The 23204-nt window shown below is 41.8% G+C and overlaps 44 non-coding genes and 11 pseudogenes across 44 annotated transcripts; all 55 read left to right on the top strand.

Moving 5' to 3' along the window:
• Positions 1 to 275: 275 nt before the first annotated feature.
• Positions 276 to 394, top strand: LOC142474512 (5S ribosomal RNA). The gene has a single exon (XR_012790457.1). It is a non-coding gene; the product is annotated as a 5S ribosomal RNA (ribosomal RNA).
• Positions 395 to 680: 286 nt separating this feature from the next.
• Positions 681 to 799, top strand: LOC142474584 (5S ribosomal RNA). The gene has a single exon (XR_012790524.1). It is a non-coding gene; the product is annotated as a 5S ribosomal RNA (ribosomal RNA).
• Positions 800 to 1085: 286 nt separating this feature from the next.
• Positions 1086 to 1204, top strand: LOC142474518 (5S ribosomal RNA). Its single transcript, XR_012790462.1, has one exon. It is a non-coding gene; the product is annotated as a 5S ribosomal RNA (ribosomal RNA).
• A 286-nt stretch (positions 1205 to 1490) lies between these two features.
• Positions 1491 to 1609, top strand: LOC142474248 (5S ribosomal RNA). Its single transcript, XR_012790213.1, has one exon. It is a non-coding gene; the product is annotated as a 5S ribosomal RNA (ribosomal RNA).
• Positions 1610 to 1895: 286 nt separating this feature from the next.
• On the top strand, positions 1896 to 2013 carry LOC142474670 (5S ribosomal RNA; annotated as a pseudogene).
• A 286-nt stretch (positions 2014 to 2299) lies between these two features.
• LOC142474627 (5S ribosomal RNA) lies at positions 2300 to 2418 on the top strand. Its single transcript, XR_012790566.1, has one exon. It is a non-coding gene; the product is annotated as a 5S ribosomal RNA (ribosomal RNA).
• A 286-nt stretch (positions 2419 to 2704) lies between these two features.
• On the top strand, positions 2705 to 2823 carry LOC142474397 (5S ribosomal RNA). Its single transcript, XR_012790349.1, has one exon. It is a non-coding gene; the product is annotated as a 5S ribosomal RNA (ribosomal RNA).
• A 286-nt stretch (positions 2824 to 3109) lies between these two features.
• LOC142474686 (5S ribosomal RNA) lies at positions 3110 to 3228 on the top strand (annotated as a pseudogene).
• A 286-nt stretch (positions 3229 to 3514) lies between these two features.
• Positions 3515 to 3633, top strand: LOC142474247 (5S ribosomal RNA). Its single transcript, XR_012790212.1, has one exon. It is a non-coding gene; the product is annotated as a 5S ribosomal RNA (ribosomal RNA).
• Positions 3634 to 3918: 285 nt separating this feature from the next.
• Positions 3919 to 4037, top strand: LOC142474539 (5S ribosomal RNA). The gene has a single exon (XR_012790482.1). It is a non-coding gene; the product is annotated as a 5S ribosomal RNA (ribosomal RNA).
• Positions 4038 to 4323: 286 nt separating this feature from the next.
• LOC142474583 (5S ribosomal RNA) lies at positions 4324 to 4442 on the top strand. The gene has a single exon (XR_012790523.1). It is a non-coding gene; the product is annotated as a 5S ribosomal RNA (ribosomal RNA).
• A 286-nt stretch (positions 4443 to 4728) lies between these two features.
• On the top strand, positions 4729 to 4847 carry LOC142474396 (5S ribosomal RNA). Its single transcript, XR_012790348.1, has one exon. It is a non-coding gene; the product is annotated as a 5S ribosomal RNA (ribosomal RNA).
• Positions 4848 to 5133: 286 nt separating this feature from the next.
• Positions 5134 to 5252, top strand: LOC142474532 (5S ribosomal RNA). Its single transcript, XR_012790476.1, has one exon. It is a non-coding gene; the product is annotated as a 5S ribosomal RNA (ribosomal RNA).
• A 286-nt stretch (positions 5253 to 5538) lies between these two features.
• Positions 5539 to 5656, top strand: LOC142474669 (5S ribosomal RNA; annotated as a pseudogene).
• Positions 5657 to 5942: 286 nt separating this feature from the next.
• LOC142474679 (5S ribosomal RNA) lies at positions 5943 to 6061 on the top strand (annotated as a pseudogene).
• Positions 6062 to 6738: 677 nt separating this feature from the next.
• On the top strand, positions 6739 to 6857 carry LOC142474395 (5S ribosomal RNA). The gene has a single exon (XR_012790347.1). It is a non-coding gene; the product is annotated as a 5S ribosomal RNA (ribosomal RNA).
• A 286-nt stretch (positions 6858 to 7143) lies between these two features.
• On the top strand, positions 7144 to 7262 carry LOC142474541 (5S ribosomal RNA). Its single transcript, XR_012790484.1, has one exon. It is a non-coding gene; the product is annotated as a 5S ribosomal RNA (ribosomal RNA).
• A 286-nt stretch (positions 7263 to 7548) lies between these two features.
• Positions 7549 to 7667, top strand: LOC142474572 (5S ribosomal RNA). Its single transcript, XR_012790513.1, has one exon. It is a non-coding gene; the product is annotated as a 5S ribosomal RNA (ribosomal RNA).
• Positions 7668 to 7953: 286 nt separating this feature from the next.
• LOC142474540 (5S ribosomal RNA) lies at positions 7954 to 8072 on the top strand. The gene has a single exon (XR_012790483.1). It is a non-coding gene; the product is annotated as a 5S ribosomal RNA (ribosomal RNA).
• A 286-nt stretch (positions 8073 to 8358) lies between these two features.
• LOC142474668 (5S ribosomal RNA) lies at positions 8359 to 8476 on the top strand (annotated as a pseudogene).
• Positions 8477 to 8762: 286 nt separating this feature from the next.
• On the top strand, positions 8763 to 8881 carry LOC142474246 (5S ribosomal RNA). The gene has a single exon (XR_012790211.1). It is a non-coding gene; the product is annotated as a 5S ribosomal RNA (ribosomal RNA).
• A 286-nt stretch (positions 8882 to 9167) lies between these two features.
• On the top strand, positions 9168 to 9285 carry LOC142474667 (5S ribosomal RNA; annotated as a pseudogene).
• A 286-nt stretch (positions 9286 to 9571) lies between these two features.
• On the top strand, positions 9572 to 9690 carry LOC142474626 (5S ribosomal RNA). The gene has a single exon (XR_012790565.1). It is a non-coding gene; the product is annotated as a 5S ribosomal RNA (ribosomal RNA).
• Positions 9691 to 9976: 286 nt separating this feature from the next.
• Positions 9977 to 10095, top strand: LOC142474545 (5S ribosomal RNA). Its single transcript, XR_012790488.1, has one exon. It is a non-coding gene; the product is annotated as a 5S ribosomal RNA (ribosomal RNA).
• Positions 10096 to 10381: 286 nt separating this feature from the next.
• On the top strand, positions 10382 to 10500 carry LOC142474245 (5S ribosomal RNA). Its single transcript, XR_012790210.1, has one exon. It is a non-coding gene; the product is annotated as a 5S ribosomal RNA (ribosomal RNA).
• A 286-nt stretch (positions 10501 to 10786) lies between these two features.
• Positions 10787 to 10905, top strand: LOC142474625 (5S ribosomal RNA). The gene has a single exon (XR_012790564.1). It is a non-coding gene; the product is annotated as a 5S ribosomal RNA (ribosomal RNA).
• Positions 10906 to 11191: 286 nt separating this feature from the next.
• LOC142474244 (5S ribosomal RNA) lies at positions 11192 to 11310 on the top strand. The gene has a single exon (XR_012790209.1). It is a non-coding gene; the product is annotated as a 5S ribosomal RNA (ribosomal RNA).
• Positions 11311 to 11595: 285 nt separating this feature from the next.
• On the top strand, positions 11596 to 11714 carry LOC142474242 (5S ribosomal RNA). The gene has a single exon (XR_012790207.1). It is a non-coding gene; the product is annotated as a 5S ribosomal RNA (ribosomal RNA).
• A 286-nt stretch (positions 11715 to 12000) lies between these two features.
• Positions 12001 to 12119, top strand: LOC142474482 (5S ribosomal RNA). The gene has a single exon (XR_012790429.1). It is a non-coding gene; the product is annotated as a 5S ribosomal RNA (ribosomal RNA).
• A 286-nt stretch (positions 12120 to 12405) lies between these two features.
• On the top strand, positions 12406 to 12524 carry LOC142474240 (5S ribosomal RNA). Its single transcript, XR_012790206.1, has one exon. It is a non-coding gene; the product is annotated as a 5S ribosomal RNA (ribosomal RNA).
• A 286-nt stretch (positions 12525 to 12810) lies between these two features.
• Positions 12811 to 12929, top strand: LOC142474239 (5S ribosomal RNA). The gene has a single exon (XR_012790205.1). It is a non-coding gene; the product is annotated as a 5S ribosomal RNA (ribosomal RNA).
• A 286-nt stretch (positions 12930 to 13215) lies between these two features.
• On the top strand, positions 13216 to 13334 carry LOC142474588 (5S ribosomal RNA). The gene has a single exon (XR_012790528.1). It is a non-coding gene; the product is annotated as a 5S ribosomal RNA (ribosomal RNA).
• A 286-nt stretch (positions 13335 to 13620) lies between these two features.
• Positions 13621 to 13739, top strand: LOC142474683 (5S ribosomal RNA; annotated as a pseudogene).
• A 286-nt stretch (positions 13740 to 14025) lies between these two features.
• On the top strand, positions 14026 to 14144 carry LOC142474571 (5S ribosomal RNA). Its single transcript, XR_012790512.1, has one exon. It is a non-coding gene; the product is annotated as a 5S ribosomal RNA (ribosomal RNA).
• A 286-nt stretch (positions 14145 to 14430) lies between these two features.
• Positions 14431 to 14549, top strand: LOC142474682 (5S ribosomal RNA; annotated as a pseudogene).
• A 286-nt stretch (positions 14550 to 14835) lies between these two features.
• LOC142474570 (5S ribosomal RNA) lies at positions 14836 to 14954 on the top strand. Its single transcript, XR_012790511.1, has one exon. It is a non-coding gene; the product is annotated as a 5S ribosomal RNA (ribosomal RNA).
• Positions 14955 to 15240: 286 nt separating this feature from the next.
• On the top strand, positions 15241 to 15359 carry LOC142474558 (5S ribosomal RNA). Its single transcript, XR_012790500.1, has one exon. It is a non-coding gene; the product is annotated as a 5S ribosomal RNA (ribosomal RNA).
• A 285-nt stretch (positions 15360 to 15644) lies between these two features.
• Positions 15645 to 15763, top strand: LOC142474516 (5S ribosomal RNA). The gene has a single exon (XR_012790461.1). It is a non-coding gene; the product is annotated as a 5S ribosomal RNA (ribosomal RNA).
• A 684-nt stretch (positions 15764 to 16447) lies between these two features.
• LOC142474597 (5S ribosomal RNA) lies at positions 16448 to 16566 on the top strand. The gene has a single exon (XR_012790537.1). It is a non-coding gene; the product is annotated as a 5S ribosomal RNA (ribosomal RNA).
• Positions 16567 to 16852: 286 nt separating this feature from the next.
• Positions 16853 to 16971, top strand: LOC142474238 (5S ribosomal RNA). The gene has a single exon (XR_012790204.1). It is a non-coding gene; the product is annotated as a 5S ribosomal RNA (ribosomal RNA).
• Positions 16972 to 17266: 295 nt separating this feature from the next.
• Positions 17267 to 17385, top strand: LOC142474394 (5S ribosomal RNA). The gene has a single exon (XR_012790346.1). It is a non-coding gene; the product is annotated as a 5S ribosomal RNA (ribosomal RNA).
• Positions 17386 to 17671: 286 nt separating this feature from the next.
• On the top strand, positions 17672 to 17790 carry LOC142474212 (5S ribosomal RNA). The gene has a single exon (XR_012790180.1). It is a non-coding gene; the product is annotated as a 5S ribosomal RNA (ribosomal RNA).
• Positions 17791 to 18076: 286 nt separating this feature from the next.
• Positions 18077 to 18195, top strand: LOC142474237 (5S ribosomal RNA). The gene has a single exon (XR_012790203.1). It is a non-coding gene; the product is annotated as a 5S ribosomal RNA (ribosomal RNA).
• Positions 18196 to 18481: 286 nt separating this feature from the next.
• Positions 18482 to 18600, top strand: LOC142474393 (5S ribosomal RNA). The gene has a single exon (XR_012790345.1). It is a non-coding gene; the product is annotated as a 5S ribosomal RNA (ribosomal RNA).
• Positions 18601 to 18886: 286 nt separating this feature from the next.
• Positions 18887 to 19005, top strand: LOC142474236 (5S ribosomal RNA). Its single transcript, XR_012790202.1, has one exon. It is a non-coding gene; the product is annotated as a 5S ribosomal RNA (ribosomal RNA).
• Positions 19006 to 19291: 286 nt separating this feature from the next.
• Positions 19292 to 19410, top strand: LOC142474569 (5S ribosomal RNA). Its single transcript, XR_012790510.1, has one exon. It is a non-coding gene; the product is annotated as a 5S ribosomal RNA (ribosomal RNA).
• A 286-nt stretch (positions 19411 to 19696) lies between these two features.
• On the top strand, positions 19697 to 19815 carry LOC142474671 (5S ribosomal RNA; annotated as a pseudogene).
• A 286-nt stretch (positions 19816 to 20101) lies between these two features.
• On the top strand, positions 20102 to 20220 carry LOC142474681 (5S ribosomal RNA; annotated as a pseudogene).
• A 286-nt stretch (positions 20221 to 20506) lies between these two features.
• On the top strand, positions 20507 to 20625 carry LOC142474568 (5S ribosomal RNA). The gene has a single exon (XR_012790509.1). It is a non-coding gene; the product is annotated as a 5S ribosomal RNA (ribosomal RNA).
• A 286-nt stretch (positions 20626 to 20911) lies between these two features.
• LOC142474680 (5S ribosomal RNA) lies at positions 20912 to 21030 on the top strand (annotated as a pseudogene).
• Positions 21031 to 21316: 286 nt separating this feature from the next.
• Positions 21317 to 21435, top strand: LOC142474566 (5S ribosomal RNA). The gene has a single exon (XR_012790507.1). It is a non-coding gene; the product is annotated as a 5S ribosomal RNA (ribosomal RNA).
• A 286-nt stretch (positions 21436 to 21721) lies between these two features.
• LOC142474557 (5S ribosomal RNA) lies at positions 21722 to 21840 on the top strand. The gene has a single exon (XR_012790499.1). It is a non-coding gene; the product is annotated as a 5S ribosomal RNA (ribosomal RNA).
• Positions 21841 to 22125: 285 nt separating this feature from the next.
• Positions 22126 to 22244, top strand: LOC142474515 (5S ribosomal RNA). Its single transcript, XR_012790460.1, has one exon. It is a non-coding gene; the product is annotated as a 5S ribosomal RNA (ribosomal RNA).
• A 286-nt stretch (positions 22245 to 22530) lies between these two features.
• LOC142474392 (5S ribosomal RNA) lies at positions 22531 to 22649 on the top strand. The gene has a single exon (XR_012790344.1). It is a non-coding gene; the product is annotated as a 5S ribosomal RNA (ribosomal RNA).
• Positions 22650 to 22935: 286 nt separating this feature from the next.
• Positions 22936 to 23054, top strand: LOC142474235 (5S ribosomal RNA). Its single transcript, XR_012790201.1, has one exon. It is a non-coding gene; the product is annotated as a 5S ribosomal RNA (ribosomal RNA).
• Positions 23055 to 23204: the final 150 nt, after the last annotated feature.

Raw genomic sequence — 23204 nt, 5'->3', positions numbered from 1 at the left:
CGCTTCCCTAATGAAAATATACATGGCATTCCTCGCAGCAAATGAAAATGTTTCATTTCTTGCTACTTTTTTCTCGCAGTGGCAAAGAAATATATCGTTTTTTCCTCTGAAAGTTCAACACAATGCAACCTTCCAAAATAGAATTCTGACATCAAGAATTCCGTCTATAGTACATTTGAGTGCACCTGTCATTTTCTCAGTCTCTGTGTATGCATGGAGCAAGATATAGGCTCATGGATTTAAGAATGAGAGGATATCATGAGACAGCAATCTCCACCTACGGCCATACTACCTTGACAGCGCCCGATCCCGTCAGATCTCGGAAGCTAAGCAGGGTGAGGCTTGATTAGTACTGGGTTGGGAGACTGCCTGGGAATACCAGGTGCTGTAGGGGTTTTTATTTTTTGCTTCCCTAATGAAAATATACATGGCATTCCTCGCAGCAAATGAAAATGTTTCATTTCTTGCTACTTTTTTCCCGCAGTGGCAAAGAAATATATCGTTTTTTCCTCTGAAAGTTCAACACAATGCAACCTTCCAAAATAGAATTCTGACATCAAGAATTCCGTCTATAGTACATTTGAGTGCACCTGTCATTTTCTCAGTCTCTGTGTATGCATGGAGCAAGATATAGGCTCATGGATTTAAGAATGAGAGGATATCATGAGACAGCAATCTCCACCTACGGCCATAATACCTTGAAAGCGCCCGATCCCGTCAGATCTCGGAAGCTAAGCAGGGTGAGGCTTGATTAGTACTGGGTTGGGAGACTGCCTGGGAATACCAGGTGCTGTGGGTGTTTTTATTTTTTGCTTCCCTAATGAAAATATACATGGCATTCCTTGCAGCAAATGAAAATGTTTCATTTTTTACTACTTTTTTCCCGCAGTGGCAAAGAAATATATCGTTTTTTCCTCAGAAAGTTCAACACAATGCAACCTTCCAAAATAGAATTCTGACATCAAGAATTCCGTCTATAGTACATTTGAGTGCACCTGTCATTTTCTCAGTCTCTGTATATGCATGGAGCAAGATATAGGCTCATGGATTTAAGAATGAGAGGATATCATGAGACACCAATCTCCACCTACGGCCATACTACCTTGAAAGCGCTCGATCCCGTCAGATCTCGGAAGCTAAGCAGGGTGAGGCTTGATTAGTACTGGGTTGGGAGACTGCCTGGGAATACCAGGTGCTGTAGGGGTTTTTATTTTTCGCTTCCCTAATGAAAATATACATGGCATTCCTCGCAGCAAATGAAAATGTTTCATTTCTTGCTACTTTTTTCCCGCAGTGGCAAAGAAATATATCGTTTTTTCCTCTGAAAGTTCAACACAATGCAACCTTCCAAAATAGAATTCTGACATCAAGAATTCCGTCTATAGTACATTTGAGTGCACCTGTCATTTTCTCAGTCTCTGTGTATGCATGGAGCAAGATATAGGCTCATGGATTTAAGAATGAGAGGATATCATGAGACAGCAATCTCCACCTACGGCCATACTACCTTGAAAGCGCCCGATCCCGTCAGATCTCGGAAGCTAAGCAGGGTGAGGCTTGATTAGTACTGGGTTGGGAGACTGCCTGGGAATACCAGGTGCTGTGGGTGTTTTAATTTTTTGCTTCCCTAATGAAAATATACATGGCATTCCTTGCAGCAAATGAAAATGTTTCATTTTTTACTACTTTTTTCCCGCAGTGGCAAAGAAATATATCGTTTTTTCCTCAGAAAGTTCAACACAATGCAACCTTCCAAAATAGAATTCTGACATCAAGAATTCCGTCTATAGTACATTTGAGTGCACCTGTCATTTTCTCAGTCTCTGTGTATGCATGGAGCAAGATATAGGCTCATGGATTTAAGAATGAGAGGATATCATGAGACAGCAATCTCCACCTACGGCCATACTACCTTGAAAGCGCCAGATCCCGTCAGATCTCGGAAGCTAAGCAGGTTAGGCTTGATTAGTACTGGGTTGGGAGACTGCCTGGGAATACCAGGTGCTGTAGGGGTTTTTATTTTTCGCTTCCCTAATGAAAATATACATGGCATTCCTCGCAGCAAATGAAAATGTTTCATTTCTTGCTACTTTTTTCCCGCAGTGGCAAAGAAATATATCGTTTCTTCCTCTGAAAGTTCAACACAATGCAACCTTCCAAAATAGAATTCTGACATCAAGAATTCCGTCTATAGTACATTTGAGTGCACCTGTCATTTTCTCAGTCTCTGTGTATGCATGGAGCAAGATATAGGCTCATGGATTTAAGAATGAGAGGATATCATGAGACAGCAATCTCCACCTACGGCCATACTACCTTCAAAGTGCCCGATCCCGTCAGATCTCGGAAGCTAAGCAGGGTGAGGCTTGATTAGTACTGGGTTGGGAGACTGCCTGGGAATACCAGGTGCTGTAGGGGTTTTTATTTTTCGCTTCCCTAATGAAAATATACATGGCATTCCTCGCAGCAAATGAAAATGTTTCATTTCTTGCTACTTTTTTCTCGCAGTGGCAAAGAAATATATCGTTTTTTCCTCTGAAAGTTCAACACAATGCAACCTTCCAAAATAGAATTCTGACATCAAGAATTCCGTCTATAGTACATTTGAGTGCACCTGTCATTTTCTCAGTCTCTGTGTATGCATGGAGCAAGATATAGGCTCATGGATTTAAGAATGAGAGGATATCATGAGACAGCAATCTCCACCTACGGCCATACTACCTTGAAAGCGCCCGATCCCGTCAGATCTCGGAAGCTAAGCAGGGTGAGGCTTGATTAGTACTGGGTTGGGAGACTGCCTGGGAATACCAGGTGCTGTAGGGGTTTTTATTTTTCGCTTCCCTAATGAAAATATACATGGCATTCCTCGCAGCAAATGAAAATGTTTCATTTCTTGCTACTTTTTTCCCGTAGTGGCAAAGAAATATATAGTTTTTTCCTCTGAAAGTTCAACACAATGCAACCTTCCAAAATAGAATTCTGACATCGAGAATTCCGTCTATAGTACATTTGAGTGCACCTGTCATTTTCTCAGTCTCTGTGTATGCATGGAGCAAGATATAGGCTCATGGATTTAAGAATGAGAGGATATCATGAGACAGCAATCTCCACCTACGGCCATACTACCTTGAAAGCGACAAATCCCGTCAGATCTCGGAAGCTAAGCAGAGTGAGGCTTGATTAGTACTGGGTTGGGAGACTGCCTGGGAATACCAGGTGCTGTAGGTGTTTTTATTTTTCGCTTCCCTAATGAAAATATACATGGCATTCCTCGCAGCAAATGAAAATGTTTCATTTCTTGCTACTTTTTTCCCGGAGTGGCAAAGAAATATATCGTTTTTTCCTCTGAAAGTTCAACACAATGCAACCTTCCAATATAGAATTCTGACATCAAGAATTCCGTCTATAGTACATTTGAGTGCACCTGTCATTTTCTCAGTCTCTGTGTATGCATGGAGCAAGATATAGGCTCATGGATTTAAGAATGAGAGGATATCATGAGACAGCAATCTCCACCTACGGCCATACTACCTTGAAAGCGCCCGATCCCGTCAGATCTCGGAAGCTAAGCAGGGTGAGGCTTGATTAGTACTGGGTTGGGAGACTGCCTGGGAATACCAGGTGCTGTGGGTGTTTTTATTTTTTGCTTCCCTAATGAAAATATACATGGCATTCCTTGCAGCAAATGAAAATGTTTCATTTTTTACTACTTTTTTCCCGCAGTGGCAAAGAAATATATCGTTTTTTCCTCAGAAAGTTCAACACAATGCAACCTTCCAAATAGAATTCTGACATCAAGAATTCCGTCTATAGTACATTTGAGTGCACCTGTCATTTTCTCAGTCTCTGTGTATGCATGGAGCAAGATATAGGCTCATGGATTTAAGAATGAGAGGATATCATGAGACAGCAATCTCCACCTACGGCCATACTACCTTGACAGCGCCCGATCCCGTCAGATCTCGGAAGCTAAGCAGGGTGAGGCTTGATAAGTACTGGGTTGGGAGACTGCCTGGGAATACCAGGTGCTGTAGGGGTTTTTATTTTTCGCTTCCCTAATGAAAATATACATGGCATTCCTCGCAGCAAATGAAAATGTTTCATTTCTTGCTACTTTTTTCCCGCAGTGGCAAAGAAATATATCGTTTTTTCCTCTGAAAGTTCAACACAATGCAACCTTCCAAAATAGAATTCTGACATCAAGAATTCCGTCTATAGTACATTTGAGTGCACCTGTCATTTTCTCAGTCTCTGTGTATGCATGGAGCAAGATATAGGCTCATGGATTTAAGAATGAGAGGATATCATGAGACAGCAATCTCCACCTACGGCCATAATACCTTGAAAGCGCCCGATCCCGTCAGATCTCGGAAGCTAAGCAGGGTGAGGCTTGATTAGTACTGGGTTGGGAGACTGCCTGGGAATACCAGGTGCTGTGGGTGTTTTTATTTTTTGCTTCCCTAATGAAAATATACATGGCATTCCTTGCAGCAAATGAAAATGTTTCATTTTTTACTACTTTTTTCCCGCAGTGGCAAAGAAATATATCGTTTTTTCCTCAGAAAGTTCAACACAATGCAACCTTCCAAAATAGAATTCTGACATCAAGAATTCCGTCTATAGTACATTTGAGTGCACCTGTCATTTTCTCAGTCTCTGTATATGCATGGAGCAAGATATAGGCTCATGGATTTAAGAATGAGAGGATATCATGAGACAGCAATCTCCACCTACGGCCATACTACCTTGAAAGCGCCCGATCCCGTCAGATCTCGGAAGCTAAGCAGGGTGAGGCTTGATTAGTACTGGGTTGGGAGACTGCCTGGGAATACCAGGTGCTGTAGGGGTTTTTATTTTTCGCTTCCCTAATGAAAATATACATGGCATTCCTCGCAGCAAATGAAAATGTTTCATTTCTTGCTACTTTTTTCCCGCAGTGGCAAAGAAATATATCGTTTTTTCCTCTGAAAGTTCAACACAATGCAACCTTCCAAAATAGAATTCTGACATCAAGAATTCCGTCTATAGTACATTTGAGTGCACCTGTCATTTTCTCAGTCTCTGTGTATGCATGGAGCAAGATATAGGCTCATGGATTTAAGAATGAGAGGATATCATGAGACAGCAATCTCCACCTACGGCCATACTACCTTCAAAGCGCCCGATCCCGTCAGATCTCGGAAGCTAAGCAGGGTGAGGCTTGATTAGTACTGGGTTGGGAGACTGCCTGGGAATACCAGGTGCTGTGGGTGTTTTAATTTTTTGCTTCCTTAATGAAAATATACATGGCATTCCTTGCAGCAAATGAAAATGTTTCATTTTTTACTACTTTTTTCCCGCAGTGGCAAAGAAATATATCGTTTTTTCCTCAGAAAGTTCAACACAATGCAACCTTCCAAAATAGAATTCTGACATCAAGAATTCCGTCTATAGTACATTTGAGTGCACCTGTCATTTTCTCAGTCTCTGTGTATGCATGGAGCAAGATATAGGCTCATGGATTTAAGAATGAGAGGATATCATGAGACAGCAATCTCCACCTACGGCCATACTACCTTGAAAGCGCCAGATCCCGTCAGATCTCGGAAGCTAAGCAGGTTAGGCTTGATTAGTACTGGGTTGGGAGACTGCCTGGGAATACCAGGTGCTGTAGGGGTTTTTATTTTTCGCTTCCCTAATGAAAATATACATGGCATTCCTCGCAGCAAATGAAAATGTTTCATTTCTTGCTACTTTTTTCCCGCAGTGGCAAAGAAATATATCGTTTCTTCCTCTGAAAGTTCAACACAATGCAACCTTCCAAAATAGAATTCTGACATCAAGAATTCCGTCTATAGTACATTTGAGTGCACCTGTCATTTTCTCAGTCTCTGTGTATGCATGGAGCAAGATATAGGCTCATGGATTTAAGAATGAGAGGATATCATGAGACAGCAATCTCCACCTACGGCCATACTACCTTCAAAGAGCCCGATCCTGTCAGATCTCGGAAGCTAAGCAGGGTGAGGCTTGATTAGTACTGGGTTGGGAGACTGCCTGGGAATACCAGGTGCTGTAGGGGTTTTTATTTTTCGCTTCCCTAATGAAAATATACATGGCATTCCTCGCAGCAAATGAAAATGTTTCATTTCTTGCTACTTTTTTCTCGCAGTGGCAAAGAAATATATCGTTTTTTCCTCTGAAAGTTCAACACAATGCAACCTTCCAAAATAGAATTCTGACATCAAGAATTCCGTCTATAGTACATTTGAGTGCACCTGTCATTTTCTCAGTCTCTGATTTAATTTCCCAATTTAAGGTAATTCTTCAAGAATGTATTTTTTTAACGGTAACAATAATACACTTATGCCTCCCATGTCATTTAGAAATATATCATACAGGCCTCAGAACACTCAGCATGTTATATGGTGAGCTTGTGGCTCACAGAGTTGGGGTGTGCAGTGTTCAAGCTGATACTTGGAAGAGATAGTGAGTTCAAATCCAAACAGGAGGAGGTTGAATATAGGCACCTCTGAAATTTTTTTACTACTTTTTTCCCGCAGTGGAAAAGAAATATATCGTTTTTTCCTCAGAAAGTTCAACACAATGCAACCTTCCAAAATAGAATTCTGACATCAAGAATTCCGTCTATAGTACATTTGAGTGCACCTGTCATTTTCTCAGTCTCTGTGTATGCATGGAGCAAGATATAGGCTCATGGATTTAAGAATGAGAGGATATCATGAGACAGCAATCTCCACCTACGGCCATACTACCTTGAAAGCGCCCGATCCCGTCAGATCTCGGAAGCTAAGCAGGGTGAGGCTTGATTAGTACTGGGTTGGGAGACTGCCTGGGAATACCAGGTGCTGTAGGGGTTTTTATTTTTCGCTTCCCTAATGAAAATATACATGGCATTCCTCGCAGCAAATGAAAATGTTTCATTTCTTGCTACTTTTTTCCCGCAGTGGCAAAGAAATATATCGTTTTTTCCTCTGAAAGTTCAACACAATGCAACCTTCCAAAATAGAATTCTGACATCAAGAATTCCGTCTATAGTACATTTGAGTGCACCTGTCATTTTCTCAGTCTCTGTGTATGCATGGAGCAAGATATAGGCTCATGGATTTAAGAATGAGAGGATATCATGAGACAGCAATCTCCACCTACGGCCATACTACCTTGAAAGCGCCCGATCCCGTCAGATCTCGGAAGCTAAGCAGGGTGAGGCTTGATTAGTACTGGGTTGGGAGACTGCCTGGGAATACCAGGTGCTGAGGGTGTTTTAATTTTTTGCTTCCCTAATGAAAATATACATGGCATTCCTTGCAGCAAATGAAAATGTTTCATTTTTTACTACTTTTTTCCCGCAGTGGCAAAGAAATATATCGTTTTTTCCTCAGAAAGTTCAACACAATGCAACCTTCCAAAATAGAATTCTGACATCAAGAATTCCGTCTATAGTACATTTGAGTGCACCTGTCATTTTCTCAGTCTCTGTGTATGCATGGAGCAAGATATAGGCTCATGGATTTAAGAATGAGAGGATATCATGAGACAGCAATCTCCACCTACGGCCATACTACCTTGAAAGCGCCAGATCCCGTCAGATCTCGGAAGCTAAGCAGGGTGAGGCTTGATTAGTACTGGGTTGGGAGACTGCCTGGGAATACCAGGTGCTGTAGGGGTTTTTATTTTTCGCTTCCCTAATGAAAATATACATGGCATTCCTCGCAGCAAATGAAAATGTTTCATTTCTTGCTACTTTTTTCCCGCAGTGGCAAAGAAATATATCGTTTTTTCCTCAGAAAGTTCAACACAATGCAACCTTCCAAAATAGAATTCTGACATCAAGAATTCCGTCTATAGTACATTTGAGTGCACCTGTCATTTTCTCAGTCTCTGTGTATGCATGGAGCAAGATATAGGCTCATGGATTTAAGAATGAGAGGATATCATGAGACAGCAATCTCCACCTACGGCCATACTACCTTGAAAGCGCCCGATCCCGTCAGATCTCGGAAGCTAAGCAGGGTGAGGCTTGATTAGTACTGGGTTGGGAGACTGCCTGGGAATACCAGGTGCTGAGGGTGTTTTAATTTTTTGCTTCCCTAATGAAAATATACATGGCATTCCTTGCAGCAAATGAAAATGTTTCATTTTTTACTACTTTTTTCCCGCAGTGGCAAAGAAATATATCGTTTTTTCCTCAGAAAGTTCAACACAATGCAACCTTCCAAAATAGAATTCTGACATCAAGAATTCCGTCTATAGTACATTTGAGTGCACCTGTCATTTTCTCAGTCTCTGTGTATGCATGGAGCAAGATATAGGCTCATGGATTTAAGAATGAGAGGATATCATGAGACAGCAATCTCCACCTACGGCCATACTACCTTGAAAGCGCCAGATCCCGTCAGATCTCGGAAGCTAAGCAGGTTAGGCTTGATTAGTACTGGGTTGGGAGACTGCCTGGGAATACCAGGTGCTGTAGGGGTTTTTATTTTTCGCTTCCCTAATGAAAATATACATGGCATTCCTCGCAGCAAATGAAAATGTTTCATTTCTTGCTACTTTTTTCCCGCAGTGGCAAAGAAATATATCGTTTTTTCCTCTGAAAGTTCAACACAATGCAACCTTCCAAAATAGAATTCTGACATCAAGAATTCCGTCTATAGTACATTTGAGTGCACCTGTCATTTTCTCAGTCTCTGTGTATGCATGGAGCAAGATATAGGCTCATGGATTTAAGAATGAGAGGATATCATGAGACAGCAATCTCCACCTACGGCCATACTACCTTGAAAGCGCCCGATCCCGTCAGATCTCGGAAGCTAAGCAGGGTGAGGCTTGATTAGTACTGGGTTGGGAGACTGCCTGGGAATACCAGGTGCTGTGGGTGTTTTAATTTTTTGCTTCCCTAATGAAAATATACATGGCATTCCTTGCAGCAAATGAAAATGTTTCATTTTTTACTACTTTTTTCCCGCAGTGGCAAAGAAATATATCGTTTTTTCCTCAGAAAGTTCAACACAATGCAACCTTCCAAAATAGAATTCTGACATCAAGAATTCCGTCTATAGTACATTTGAGTGCACCTGTCATTTTCTCAGTCTCTGTGTATGCATGGAGCAAGATATAGGCTCATGGATTTAAGAATGAGAGGATATCATGAGACAGCAATCTCCACCTACGGCCATACTACCTTGAAAGCGCCAGATCCCGTCAGATCTCGGAAGCTAAGCAGGTTAGGCTTGATTAGTACTGGGTTGGGAGACTGCCTGGGAATACCAGGTGCTGTAGGGGTTTTTATTTTTCGCTTCCCTAATGAAAATATACATGGCATACCTCGCAGCAAATGAAAATGTTTCATTTCTTGCTACTTTTTTCCCGCAGTGGCAAAGAAATATATCGTTTCTTCCTCTGAAAGTTCAACACAATGCAACCTTCCAAAATAGAATTCTGACATCAAGAATTCCGTCTATAGTACATTTGAGTGCACCTGTCATTTTCTCAGTCTCTGTGTATGCATGGAGCAAGATATAGGCTCATGGATTTAAGAATGAGAGGATATCATGAGACAGCAATCTCCACCTACGGCCATACTACCTTCAAAGTGCCCGATCCCGTCAGATCTCGGAAGCTAAGCAGGGTGAGGCTTGATTAGTACTGGGTTGGGAGACTGCCTGGGAATACCAGGTGCTGTAGGGGTTTTTATTTTTCGCTTCCCTAATGAAAATATACATGGCATTCCTCGCAGCAAATGAAAATGTTTCATTTCTTGCTACTTTTTTCTCGCAGTGGCAAAGAAATATATCGTTTTTTCCTCTGAAAGTTCAACACAATGCAACCTTCCAAAATAGAATTCTGACATCAAGAATTCCGTCTATAGTACATTTGAGTGCACCTGTCATTTTCTCAGTCTCTGTGTATGCATGGAGCAAGATATAGGCTCATGGATTTAAGAATGAGAGGATATCATGAGACAGCAATCTCCACCTACGGCCATACTACCTTGAAAGCGCCCGATCCCGTCAGTTCTCGGAAGCTAAGCAGGGTGAGGCTTGATTAGTACTGGGTTGGGAGACTGCCTGGGAATACCAGGTGCTGTAGGGGTTTTTATTTTTCGCTTCCCTAATGAAAATATACATGGCATTCCTCGCAGCAAATGAAAATGTTTCATTTCTTGCTACTTTTTTCCCGCAGTGGCAAAGAAATATATCGTTTTTTCCTCTGAAAGTTCAACACAATGCAACATTCCAAAATAGAATTCTGACATCAAGAATTCCGTCTATAGTACATTTGAGTGCACCTGTCATTTTCTCAGTCTCTGTGTATGCATGGAGCAAGATATAGGCTCATGGATTTAAGAATGAGAGGATATCATGAGACAGCAATCTCCACCTACGGCCATACTACCTTGAAAGCGCCCGATCCCGTCAGATCTCGGAAGCTAAGCAGGGTGAGGCTTGATTAGTACTGGGTTGGGAGACTGCCTGGGAATACCAGGTGCTGTGGGTGTTTTTATTTTTTGCTTCCCTAATGAAAATATACATGGCATTCCTTGCAGCAAATGAAAATGTTTCATTTTTTACTACTTATTTCCCGCAGTGGCAAAGAAATATATCGTTTTTTCCTCTGAAAGTTCAACACAATGCAACCTTCCAAAATAGAATTCTGACATCAAGAATTCCGTCTATAGTACATTTGAGTGCACCTGTCATTTTCTCAGTCTCTGTGTATGCATGGAGCAAGATATAGGCTCATGGATTTAAGAATGAGAGGATATCATGAGACAGCAATCTCCACCTACGGCCATACTACCTTCAAAGTGCCCGATCCCGTCAGATCTCGGAAGCTAAGCAGGGTGAGGCTTGATTAGTACTGGGTTGGGAGACTGCCTGGGAATACCAGGTGCTGTAGGGGTTTTTATTTTTCGCTTCCCTAATGAAAATATACATGGCATTCCTCGCAGCAAATGAAAATGTTTCATTTCTTGCTACTTTTTTCTCGCAGTGGCAAAGAAATATATCGTTTTTTCCTCTGAAAGTTCAACACAATGCAACCATCCAAAATAGAATTCTGACATCAAGAATTCCGTCTATAGTACATTTGAGTGCACCTGTCATTTTCTCAGTCTCTGTGTATGCATGGAGAAAGATATAGGCTCATGGATTTAAGAATGAGAGGATATCATGAGACAGCAATCTCCACCTACGGCCATACTACCTTGAAAGCGCCCGATCCCGTCAGATCTCGGAAGCTAAGCAGGGTGAGGCTTGATTAGTACTGGGTTGGGAGACTGCCTGGGAATACCAGGTGCTGTGGGTGTTTTTATTTTTTGCTTCCCTATTGAAAATATACATGGCATTCCTTGCAGCTAATGAAAATGTTTCATTTCTTGCTACTTTTTTCCCGTAGTGGCAAAGAAATATATAGTTTTTTCCTCTGAAAGTTCAACACAATGCAACCTTCCAAAATAGAATTCTGACATCGAGAATTCCGTCTATAGTACATTTGAGTGCACCTGTCATTTTCTCAGTCTCTGTGTATGCATGGAGCAAGATATAGGCTCATGGATTTAAGAATGAGTGATATCATGAGACAGCAATCTCCACCTACGGCCATACTACCTTGAAAGCGCCCGATCCCGTCAGATCTCGGAAGCTAAGCAGGGTGAGGCTTGATTAGTACTGGGTTGGGAGACTGCCTGGGAATACCAGGTGCTGTGGGTGTTTTTATTTTTTGCTTCCCTAATGAAAATATACATGGCATTCCTTGCAGCAAATGAAAATGTTTCATTTTTTACTACTTTTTTCCCGCAGTGGCAAAGAAATATATCGTTTTTTCCTCAGAAAGTTCAACACAATGCAACCTTCCAAAATAGAATTCTGACATCAAGAATTCCGTCTATAGTACATTTGAGTGCACCTGTCATTTTCTCAGTCTCTGTATATGCATGGAGCAAGATATAGGCTCATGGATTTAAGAATGAGAGGATATCATGAGACAGCAATCTCCACCTACGGCCATACTACCTTGAAAGCGCCCGATCCCGTCAGATCTCGGAAGCTAAGCAGGGTGAGGCTTGATTAGTACTGGGTTGGGAGACTGCCTGGGAATACCAGGTGCTGTGGGGGTTTTTATTTTTTGCTTCCCTAATGAAAATATACATGGCATTCCTTGCAGCAAATGAAAATGTTTCATTTTTTACTACTTTTTTCCCGCAGTGGCAAAGAAATATATCGTTTTTTCCTCAGAAAGTTCAACACAATGCAACCTTCCAAAATAGAATTCTGACATCAAGAATTCCGTCTATAGTACATTTGAGTGCACCTGTCATTTTCTCAGTCTCTGTGTATGCATGGAGCAAGATATAGGCTCATGGATTTAAGAATGAGAGGATATCATGAGACAGCAATCTCCACCTACGGCCATACTACCTTGAAAGCGCCCGATCCCGTCAGATCTCGGAAGCTAAGCAGGGTGAGGCTTGATTAGTACTGGGTTGGGAGACTGCCTGGGAATACCAGGTGCTGTGGGTGTTTTTATTTTTTGCTTCCCTAATGAAAATATACATGGCATTCCTTGCAGCAAATGAAAATGTTTCATTTTTTACTACTTTTTTCCCGCAGTGGCAAAGAAATATATCGTTTTTTCCTCAGAAAGTTCAACACAATGCAACCTTCCAAAATAGAATTCTGACATCAAGAATTCCGTCTATAGTACATTTGAGTGCACCTGTCATTTTCTCAGTCTCTGTATATGCATGGAGCAAGATATAGGCTCATGGATTTAAGAATGAGAGGATATCATGAGACAGCAATCTCCACCTACGGCCATACTACCTTGAAAGCGCCCGATCCCGTCAGATCTCGGAAGCTAAGCAGGGTGAGGCTTGATTAGTACTGGGTTGGGAGACTGCCTGGGAATACCAGGTGCTGTGGGTGTTTTTATTTTTTGCTTCCCTAATGAAAATATACATGGCATTCCTTGCAGCAAATGAAAATGTTTCATTTTTTACTACTTTTTTCCCGCAGTGGCAAAGAAATATATCGTTTTTTCCTCAGAAAGTTCAACACAATGCAACCTTCCAAAATAGAATTCTGACATCAAGAATTCCGTCTATAGTACATTTGAGTGCACCTGTCATTTTCTCAGTCTCTGTGTATGCATGGAGCAAGATATAGGCTCATGGATTTAAGAATGAGAGGATATCATGAGACAGCAATCTCCACCTACGGCCATACTACCTTGAAAGCGCCCGATCCCGTCAGATCTCGGAAGCTAAGCAGGGTGAAGCTTGATTAGTACTGGGTTGGGAGACTGCCTGGGAATACCAGGTGCTGTAGGGGTTTTTATTTTTCGCTTCCCTAATGAAAATATACATGGCATTCCTCACAGCAAATGAAAATGTTTCATTTCTTGCTACTTTTTTCTCGCAGTGGCAAAGAAATATATCGTTTTTTCCTCTGAAAGTTCAACACAATGCAACCTTCCAAAATAGAATTCTGACATCAAGAATTCCGTCTATAGTACATTTGAGTGCACCTGTCATTTTCTCAGTCTCTGTGTATGCATGGAGCAAGATATAGGCTCATGGATTTAAGAATGAGAGGATATCATGAGACAGCAATCTCCACCTACGGACATACTACCTTCAAAGTGCCCGATCCCGTCAGATCTCGGAAGCTAAGCATGGAGAGGCTTGATTAGTACTGGGTTGGGAGACTGCCTGGGAATACCAGGTGCTGTAGGGGTTTTTATTTTTCGCTTCCCTAATGAAAATATACATGGCATTCCTCGCAGCAAATGAAAATGTTTCATTTCTTGCTACTTTTTTCCCGCAGTGGCAAAGAAATATATCGTTTTTTCCTCTGAAAGTTCAACACAATGCAACCTTCCAAAATAGAATTCTGACATCAAGAATTCCGTCTATAGTACATTTGAGTGCACCTGTCATTTTCTCAGTCTCTGTGTATGCATGGAGCAAGATATAGGCTCATGGATTTAAGAATGAGAGGATATCATGAGACAGCAATCTCCACCTACGGCCATACTACCTTGAAAGCGCCAGATCCCGTCAGATCTCGGAAGCTAAGCAGGGTGAGGCTTGATTAGTACTGGGTTGGGAGACTGCCTGGGAATACCAGGTGCTGTAGGGGTTTTTATTTTTCGCTTCCCTAATGAAAATATACATGGCATTCCTCGCAGCAAATGAAAATGTTTCATTTCTTGCTACTTTTTTCTCGCAGTGGCAAAGAAATATATCGTTTTTTCCTCTGAAAGTTCAACACAATGCAACCTTCCAAAATAGAATTCTGACATCAAGAATTCCGTCTATAGTACATTTGAGTGCACCTGTCATTTTCTCAGTCTCTGTGTATGCATGGAGCAAGATATAGGCTCATGGATTTAAGAATGAGAGGATATCATGAGACAGCAATCTCCACCTACGGACATACTACCTTCAAAGTGCCCGATCCCGTCAGATCTCGGAAGCTAAGCATGGAGAGGCTTGATTAGTACTGGGTTGGGAGACTGCCTGGGAATACCAGGTGCTGTAGGGGTTTTTATTTTTCGCTTCCCTAATGAAAATATACATGGCATTCCTCGCAGCAAATGAAAATGTTTCATTTCTTGCTACTTTTTTCCCGCAGTGGCAAAGAAATATATCGTTTTTTCCTCTGAAAGTTCAACACAATGCAACCTTCCAAAATAGAATTCTGACATCAAGAATTCCGTCTATAGTACATTTGAGTGCACCTGTCATTTTCTCAGTCTCTGTGTATGCATGGAGCAAGACATAGGCTCATGGATTTAAGAATGAGAGGATATCATGAGACAGCAATCTCCACCTACGGCCATACTACCTTGAAAGCGCCAGATCCCGTCAGATCTCGGAAGCTAAGCAGGGTGAGGCTTGATTAGTACTGGGTTGGGAGACTGCCTGGGAATACCAGGTGCTGTAGGGGTTTTTATTTTTCGCTTCCCTAATGAAAATATACATGGCATTCCTCGCAGCAAATGAAAATGTTTCATTTCTTGCTACTTTTTTCTCGCAGTGGCAAAGAAATATATCGTTTTTTCCTCTGAAAGTTCAACACAATGCAACCTTCCAAAATAGAATTCTGACATCAAGAATTCCGTCTATAGTACATTTGAGTGCACCTGTCATTTTCTCAGTCTCTGTGTATGCATGGAGCAAGATATAGGCTCATGGATTTAAGAATGAGAGGATATCATGAGACATCAATCTCCACCTACGGCCATACTACCTTCAAAGCGCCCGATCCCGTCAGATCTCGGAAGCTAAGCAGGGTGAGGCTTGATTAGTACTGGGTTGGGAGACTGCCTGGGAATACCAGGTGCTGTAGGGGTTTTTATTTTTCGCTTCCCTAATAAAATATACATGGCATTCCTCGCAGCAAATGAAAATGTTTCATTTCTTGCTACTTTTTTCCCGCAGTGGCAAAGAAATATATCGTTTTTTCCTCTGAAAGTTCAACACAATGCAACCTTCCAAAATAGAATTCTGACATCAAGAATTCCGTCTATAGTACATTTGAGTGCACCTGTCATTTTCTCAGTCTCTGTGTATGCATGGAGCAAGATATAGGCTCATGGATTTAAGAATGAGACGATATCATGAGACAGCAATCTCCACCTACGGCCATACTACCTTGAATGCGCCCGATCCCGTCAGATCTCGGAAGCTAAGCAGGGTGAGGCTTGATTAGTACTGGGTTGGGAGACTGCCTGGGAATACCAGGTGCTGTGGTTGTTTTTATTTTTTGCTTCCCTAATGAAAATATACATGGCATTCCTTGCAGCAAATGAAAATGTTTCATTTTTTACTACTTTTTTCCCGCAGTGGCAAAGAAATATATCGTTTTTTCCTCAGAAAGTTCAACACAATGCAACCTTCCAAAATAGAATTCTGACATCAAGAATTCCGTCTATAGTACATTTGAGTGCACCTGTCATTTTCTCAGTCTCTGTATATGCATGGAGCAAGATACTGCACCGACACACTTTATTCGAGCAAATACCCGGTATGTACCTGGCAGATACCTGGAATGCGCCGCTCCTCACCTCTGACAAGCCTCGTTGCATTTGCCTTCCCAGCCTGGGTTCATGCCTGGCTGATGGGCGGCTGATCTGTTAAATGATAATGATTAGGATTTAATAGGCTGCAATGCTTCGCGTGTCTACCAGATGGCATAAATTCATGAATTGTAATGCAGTATATATATATGTACTGTGCAGTATTGCAGCCAGCGGGAATAAAATGCTTCCAGCCCTGCCGGAAAATAACTCAATGCACTCGGGCAGAAAACAGTCACAAACCTCAATACACCCGGGTATACCCGAATTCGTGGGACTAGCCGAGCTCGAATAAAGTGTGTCGCCAGTGTATAGGCTCATGGATTTAAGAATGAGAGGATATCATGAGACAGCAATCTCCACCTACGCCCATACTACCTTGAAAGCGCCCGATCCCGTCAGATCTCGGAAGCTAAGCAGGGTGAGGCTTGATTAGTACTGGGTTGGGAGACTGCCTGGGAATACCAGGTGCTGTAGGGGTTTTTATTTTTCGCTTCCCTAATGAAAATATACATGGCATTCCTCGCAGCAAATGAAAATGTTTCATTTCTTGCTACTTTTTTCCCGCAGTGGCAAAGAAATATATCGTTTTTTCCTCTGAAAGTTCAACACAATGCAACCTTCCAAAATAGAATTCTGACATCAAGAATTCCGTCTATAGTACATTTGAGTGCACCTGTCATTTTCTCAGTCTCTGTGTATGCATGGAGCAAGATATAGGCTCATGGATTTAAGAATGAGAGGATATCATGAGACAGCAATCTCCACCTACGGCCATACTACCTTGAAAGCGCCCGATCCCGTCAGATCTCGGAAGCTAAGCAGGGTGAGGCTTGATTAGTACTGGGTTGGGAGACTGCCTGGGAATACCAGGTGCTGTGGGTGCTGTGGGTGTTTTTATTTTTTGCTTCCCTAATGAAAATATACATGGCATTCCTTGCAGCAAATGAAAATGTTTCATTTTTTACTACTTTTTTCCCGCAGTGGCAAAGAAATATATCGTTTTTTCCTCAGAAAGTTCAACACAATGCAACCTTCCAAAATAGAATTCTGACATCAAGAATTCCGTCTATAGTACATTTGAGTGCACCTGTCATTTTCTCAGTCTCTGTATATGCATGGAGCAAGATATAGGCTCATGGATTTAAGAATGAGAGGATATCATGAGACAGCAATCTCCACCTACGGCCATACTACCTTGAAAGCGCCCGATCCCGTCAGATCTCGGAAGCTAAGCAGGGTGAGGCTTGATTAGTACTGGGTTGGGAGACTGCCTGGGAATACCAGGTGCTGTAGGGGTTTTTATTTTTCGCTTCCCTAATGAAAATATACATGGCATTCCTCGCAGCAAATGAAAATGTTTCATTTCTTGCTACTTTTTTCCCGCAGTGGCAAAGAAATATATCGTTTTTTCCTCTGAAAGTTCAACACAATGCAACCTTCCAAAATAGAATTCTGACATCAAGAATTCCGTCTATAGTACATTTGAGTGCACCTGTCATTTTCTCAGTCTCTGTGTATGCATGGAGCAAGATATAGGCTCATGGATTTAAGAATGAGAGGATATCATGAGACAGCAATCTCCACCTACGGCCATACTACCTTGAAAGCGCCCGATCCCGTCAGATCTCGGAAGCTAAGCAGGGTGAGGCTTGATTAGTACTGGGTTGGGAGACTGCCTGGGAATACCAAGTGCTGTGGGTGTTTTTATTTTTCGCTTCCCTAATGAAAATATACATGGCATTCCTTGCAGCAAATGAAAATGTTTCATTTTTTACTACTTTTTTCCCGCAGTGGCAAAGAAATATATCGTTTTTTCCTCAGAAAGTTCAACACAATGCAACCTTCCAAAATAGAATTCTGACATCAAGAATTCCGTCTATAGTACATTTGAGTGCACCTGTCATTTTCTCAGTCTCTGTGTATGCATGGAGCAAGATATAGGCTCATGGATTTAAGAATGAGAGGATATCATGAGACAGCAATCTCCACCTACGGCCATACTACCTTGAAAGCGCCCGATCCCGTCAGATCTCGGAAGCTAAGCAGGGTGAGGCTTGATTAGTACTGGGTTGGGAGACTGCCTGGGAATACCAGGTGCTGTGGGTGTTTTTATTTTTTGCTTCCCTAATGAAAATATACATGGCATTCCTTGCAGCAAATGAAAATGTTTCATTTTTTACTACTTTTTTCCCGCAGTGGCAAAGAAATATATCGTTTTTTCCTCAGAAAGTTCAACACAATGCAACCTTCCAAAATAGAATTCTGACATCAAGAATTCCGTCTATAGTACATTTGAGTGCACCTGTCATTTTCTCAGTCTCTGTATATGCATGGAGCAAGATATAGGCTCATGGATTTAAGAATGAGAGGATATCATGAGACAGCAATCTCCACCTACGGCCATACTACCTTGAAAGCGCCCGATCCCGTCAGATCTCGGAAGCTAAGCAGGGTGAGGCTTGATTAGTACTGGGTTGGGAGACTGCCTGGGAATACCAGGTGCTGTAGGGGTTTTTATTTTTCGCTTCCCTAATGAAAATATACATGGCATTCCTCGCAGCAAATGAAAATGTTTCATTTCTTGCTACTTTTTTCCCGCAGTGGCAAAGAAATATATCGTTTTTTCCTCTGAAAGTTCAACACAATGCAACCTTCCAAAATAGAATTCTGACATCAAGAATTCCGTCTATAGTACATTTGAGTGCACCTGTCATTTTCTCAGTCTCTGTGTATGCATGGAGCAAGATATAGGCTCATGGATTTAAGAATGAGAGGATATCATGAGACAGCAATCTCCACCTACGGCCATACTACCTTGAAAGCGCCCGATCCCGTCAGATCTCGGAAGCTAAGCAGGGTGAGGCTTGATTAGTACTGGGTTGGGAGACTGCCTGGGAATACCAGGTGCTGTGGGTGTTTTTATTTTTTGCTTCCCTAATGAAAATATACATGGCATTCCTTGCAGCAAATGAAAATGTTTCATTTTTTACTACTTTTTTCCCGCAGTGGCAAAGAAATATATCGTTTTTTCCTCAGAAAGTTCAACACAATGCAACCTTCCAAAATAGAATTCTGACATCAAGAATTCCGTCTATAGTACATTTGAGTGCACCTGTCATTTTCTCAGTCTCTGTGTATGCATGGAGCAAGATATAGGCTCATGGATTTAAGAATGAGAGGATATCATGAGACAGCAATCTCCACCTACGGCCATACTACCTTGAAAGCGCCAGATCCCGTCAGATCTCGGAAGCTAAGCAGGGTGAGGCTTGATTAGTACTGGGTTGGGAGACTGCCTGGGAATACCAGGTGCTGTAGGGGTTTTTATTTTTCGCTTCCCTAATGAAAATATACATGGCATTCCTCGCAGCAAATGAAAATGTTTCATTTCTTGCTACTTTTTTCCCGCAGTGGCAAAGAAATATATCGTTTTTTCCTCTGAAAGTTCAACACAATGCAACCTTCCAAAATAGAATTCTGACATCAAGAATTCCGTCTATAGTACATTTGAGTGCACCTGTCATTTTCTCAGTCTCTGTGTATGCATGGAGCAAGATATAGGCTCATGGATTTAAGAATGAGAGGATATCATGAGACAGCAATCTCCACCTACGGCCATACTACCTTCAAAGTGCCCGATCCTGTCAGATCTCGGAAGCTAAGCAGGGTGAGGCTTGATTAGTACTGGGTTGGGAGACTGCCTGGGAATACCAGGTGCTGTAGGGGTTTTTATTTTTCGCTTCCCTAATGAAAATATACATGGCATTCCTCGCAGCAAATGAAAATGTTTCATTTCTTGCTACTTTTTTCTCGCAGTGGCAAAGAAATATATCGTTTTTTCCTCTGAAAGTTCAACACAATGCAACCTTCCAAAATAGAATTCTGACATCAAGAATTCCGTCTATAGTACATTTGAGTGCACCTGTCATTTTCTCAGTCTCTGTGTATGCATGGAGCAAGATATAGGCTCATGGATTTAAGAATGAGAGGATATCATGAGACAGCAATCTCCACCTACGGACATACTACCTTCAAAGTGCCCGATCCCGTCAGATCTCGGAAGCTAAGCATGGAGAGGCTTGATTAGTACTGGGTTGGGAGACTGCCTGGGAATACCAGGTGCTGTAGGGGTTTTTATTTTTCGCTTCCCTAATGAAAATATACATGGCATTCCTCGCAGCAAATGAAAATGTTTCATTTCTTGCTACTTTTTTCCCGCAGTGGCAAAGAAATATATCGTTTTTTCCTCTGAAAGTTCAACACAATGCAACCTTCCAAAATAGAATTCTGACATCAAGAATTCCGTCTATAGTACATTTGAGTGCACCTGTCATTTTCTCAGTCTCTGTGTATGCATGGAGCAAGATATAGGCTCATGGATTTAAGAATGAGAGGATATCATGAGACAGCAATCTCCACCTACGGCCATACTACCTTGAAAGCGCCAGATCCCGTCAGATCTCGGAAGCTAAGCAGGGTGAGGCTTGATTAGTACTGGGTTGGGAGACTGCCTGGGAATACCAGGTGCTGTAGGGGTTTTTATTTTTCGCTTCCCTAATGAAAATATACATGGCATTCCTCGCAGCAAATGAAAATGTTTAATTTCTTGCTACTTTTTTCTCGCAGTGGCAAAGAAATATATCGTTTTTTCCTCTGAAAGTTCAACACAATGCAACCTTCCAAAATAGAATTCTGACATCAAGAATTCCGTCTATAGTACATTTGAGTGCACCTGTCATTTTCTCAGTCTCTGTGTATGCATGGAGCAAGATATAGGCTCATGGATTTAAGAATGAGAGGATATCATGAGACAGCAATCTCCACCTACGGACATACTACCTTCAAAGTGCCCGATCCCGTCAGATCTCGGAAGCTAAGCATGGAGAGGCTTGATTAGTACTGGGTTGGGAGACTGCCTGGGAATACCAGGTGCTGTAGGGGTTTTTATTTTTCGCTTCCCTAATGAAAATATACATGGCATTCCTCGCAGCAAATGAAAATGTTTCATTTCTTGCTACTTTTTTCCCGCAGTGGCAAAGAAATATATCGTTTTTTCCTCTGAAAGTTCAACACAATGCAACCTTCCAAAATAGAATTCTGACATCAAGAATTCCGTCTATAGTACATTTGAGTGCACCTGTCATTTTCTCAGTCTCTGTGTATGCATGGAGCAAGATATAGGCTCATGGATTTAAGAATGAGAGGATATCATGAGACAGCAATCTCCACCTACGGCCATACTACCTTGAAAGCGCCAGATCCCGTCAGATCTCGGAAGCTAAGCAGGGTGAGGCTTGATTAGTACTGGGTTGGGAGACTGCCTGGGAATACCAGGTGCTGTAGGGGTTTTTATTTTTCGCTTCCCTAATGAAAATATACATGGCATTCCTCGCAGCAAATGAAAATGTTTCATTTCTTGCTACTTTTTTCTCGCAGTGGCAAAGAAATATATCGTTTTTTCCTCTGAAAGTTCAACACAATGCAACCTTCCAAAATAGAATTCTGACATCAAGAATTCCGTCTATAGTACATTTGAGTGCACCTGTCATTTTCTCAGTCTCTGTGTATGCATGGAGCAAGATATAGGCTCATGGATTTAAGAATGAGAGGATATCATGAGACAGCAATCTCCACCTACGGCCATACTACCTTCAAAGCGCCCGATCCCGTCAGATCTCGGAAGCTAAGCAGGGTGAGGCTTGATTAGTACTGGGTTGGGAGACTGCCTGGGAATACCAGGTGCTGTAGGGGTTTTTATTTTTCGCTTCCCTAATAAAATATACATGGCATTCCTCGCAGCAAATGAAAATGTTTCATTTCTTGCTACTTTTTTCCCGCAGTGGCAAAGAAATATATCGTTTTTTCCTCTGAAAGTTCAACACAATGCAACCTTCCAAAATAGAATTCTGACATCAAGAATTCCGTCTATAGTACATTTGAGTGCACCTGTCATTTTCTCAGTCTCTGTGTATGCATGGAGCAAGATATAGGCTCATGGATTTAAGAATGAGACGATATCATGAGACAGCAATCTCCACCTACGGCCATACTACCTTGAATGCGCCCGATCCCGTCAGATCTCGGAAGCTAAGCAGGGTGAGGCTTGATTAGTACTGGGTTGGGAGACTGCCTGGGAATACCAGGTGCTGTGGTTGTTTTTATTTTTTGCTTCCCTAATGAAAATATACATGGCATTCCTTGCAGCAAATGAAAATGTTTCATTTTTTACTACTTTTTTCCCGCAGTGGCAAAGAAATATATCGTTTTTTCCTCAGAAAGTTCAACACAATGCAACCTTCCAAAATAGAATTCTGACATCAAGAATTCCGTCTATAGTACATTTGAGTGCACCTGTCATTTTCTCAGTCTCTGAATATGCATGGAGCAAGATATAGGCTCATGGATTTAAGAATGAGAGGATATCATGAGACAGCAATCTCCACCTACGGCCATACTACCTTGAAAGCGCCCGATCCCGTCAGATCTCGGAAGCTAAGCAGGGTGAGGCTTGATTAGTACTGGGTTGGGAGACTGCCTGGGAATACCAGGTGCTGTAGGGGTTTTTATTTTTCGCTTCCCTAATGAAAATATACATGGCATTCCTCGCAGCAAATGAAAATGTTTCATTTCTTGCTACTTTTTTCCCGCAGTGGCAAAGAAATATATCGTTTTTTCCTCTGAAAGTTCAACACAATGCAACCTTCCAAAATAGAATTCTGACATCAAGAATTCCGTCTATAGTACATTTGAGTGCACCTGTCATTTTCTCAGTCTCTGTGTATGCATGGAGCAAGATATAGGCTCATGGATTTAAGAATGAGAGGATATCATGAGACAGCAATCTCCACCTACGGCCATACTACCTTGAAAGCGCCCGATCCCGTCAGATCTCGGAAGCTAAGCAGGGTGAGGCTTGATTAGTACTGGGTTGGGAGACTGCCTGGGAATACCAGGTGCTGTGGGTGCTGTGGGTGCTGTGGGTGTTTTTATTTTTTGCTTCCCTAATGAAAATATACATGGCATTCCTTGCAGCAAATGAAAATGTTTCATTTTTTACTACTTTTTTCCCGCAGTGGCAAAGAAATATATCGTTTTTTCCTCTGAAAGTTCAACAC

The sequence above is a fragment of the Ascaphus truei genome, assembly GCF_040206685.1.
Source record: "Ascaphus truei isolate aAscTru1 chromosome 18 unlocalized genomic scaffold, aAscTru1.hap1 SUPER_18_unloc_1, whole genome shotgun sequence".
Lineage (NCBI taxonomy): Eukaryota > Metazoa > Chordata > Amphibia > Anura > Ascaphidae > Ascaphus > Ascaphus truei.
Note: the sequence above shows the minus strand (reverse complement) of the source record. Positions and strands in the feature narration are given on the sequence as shown.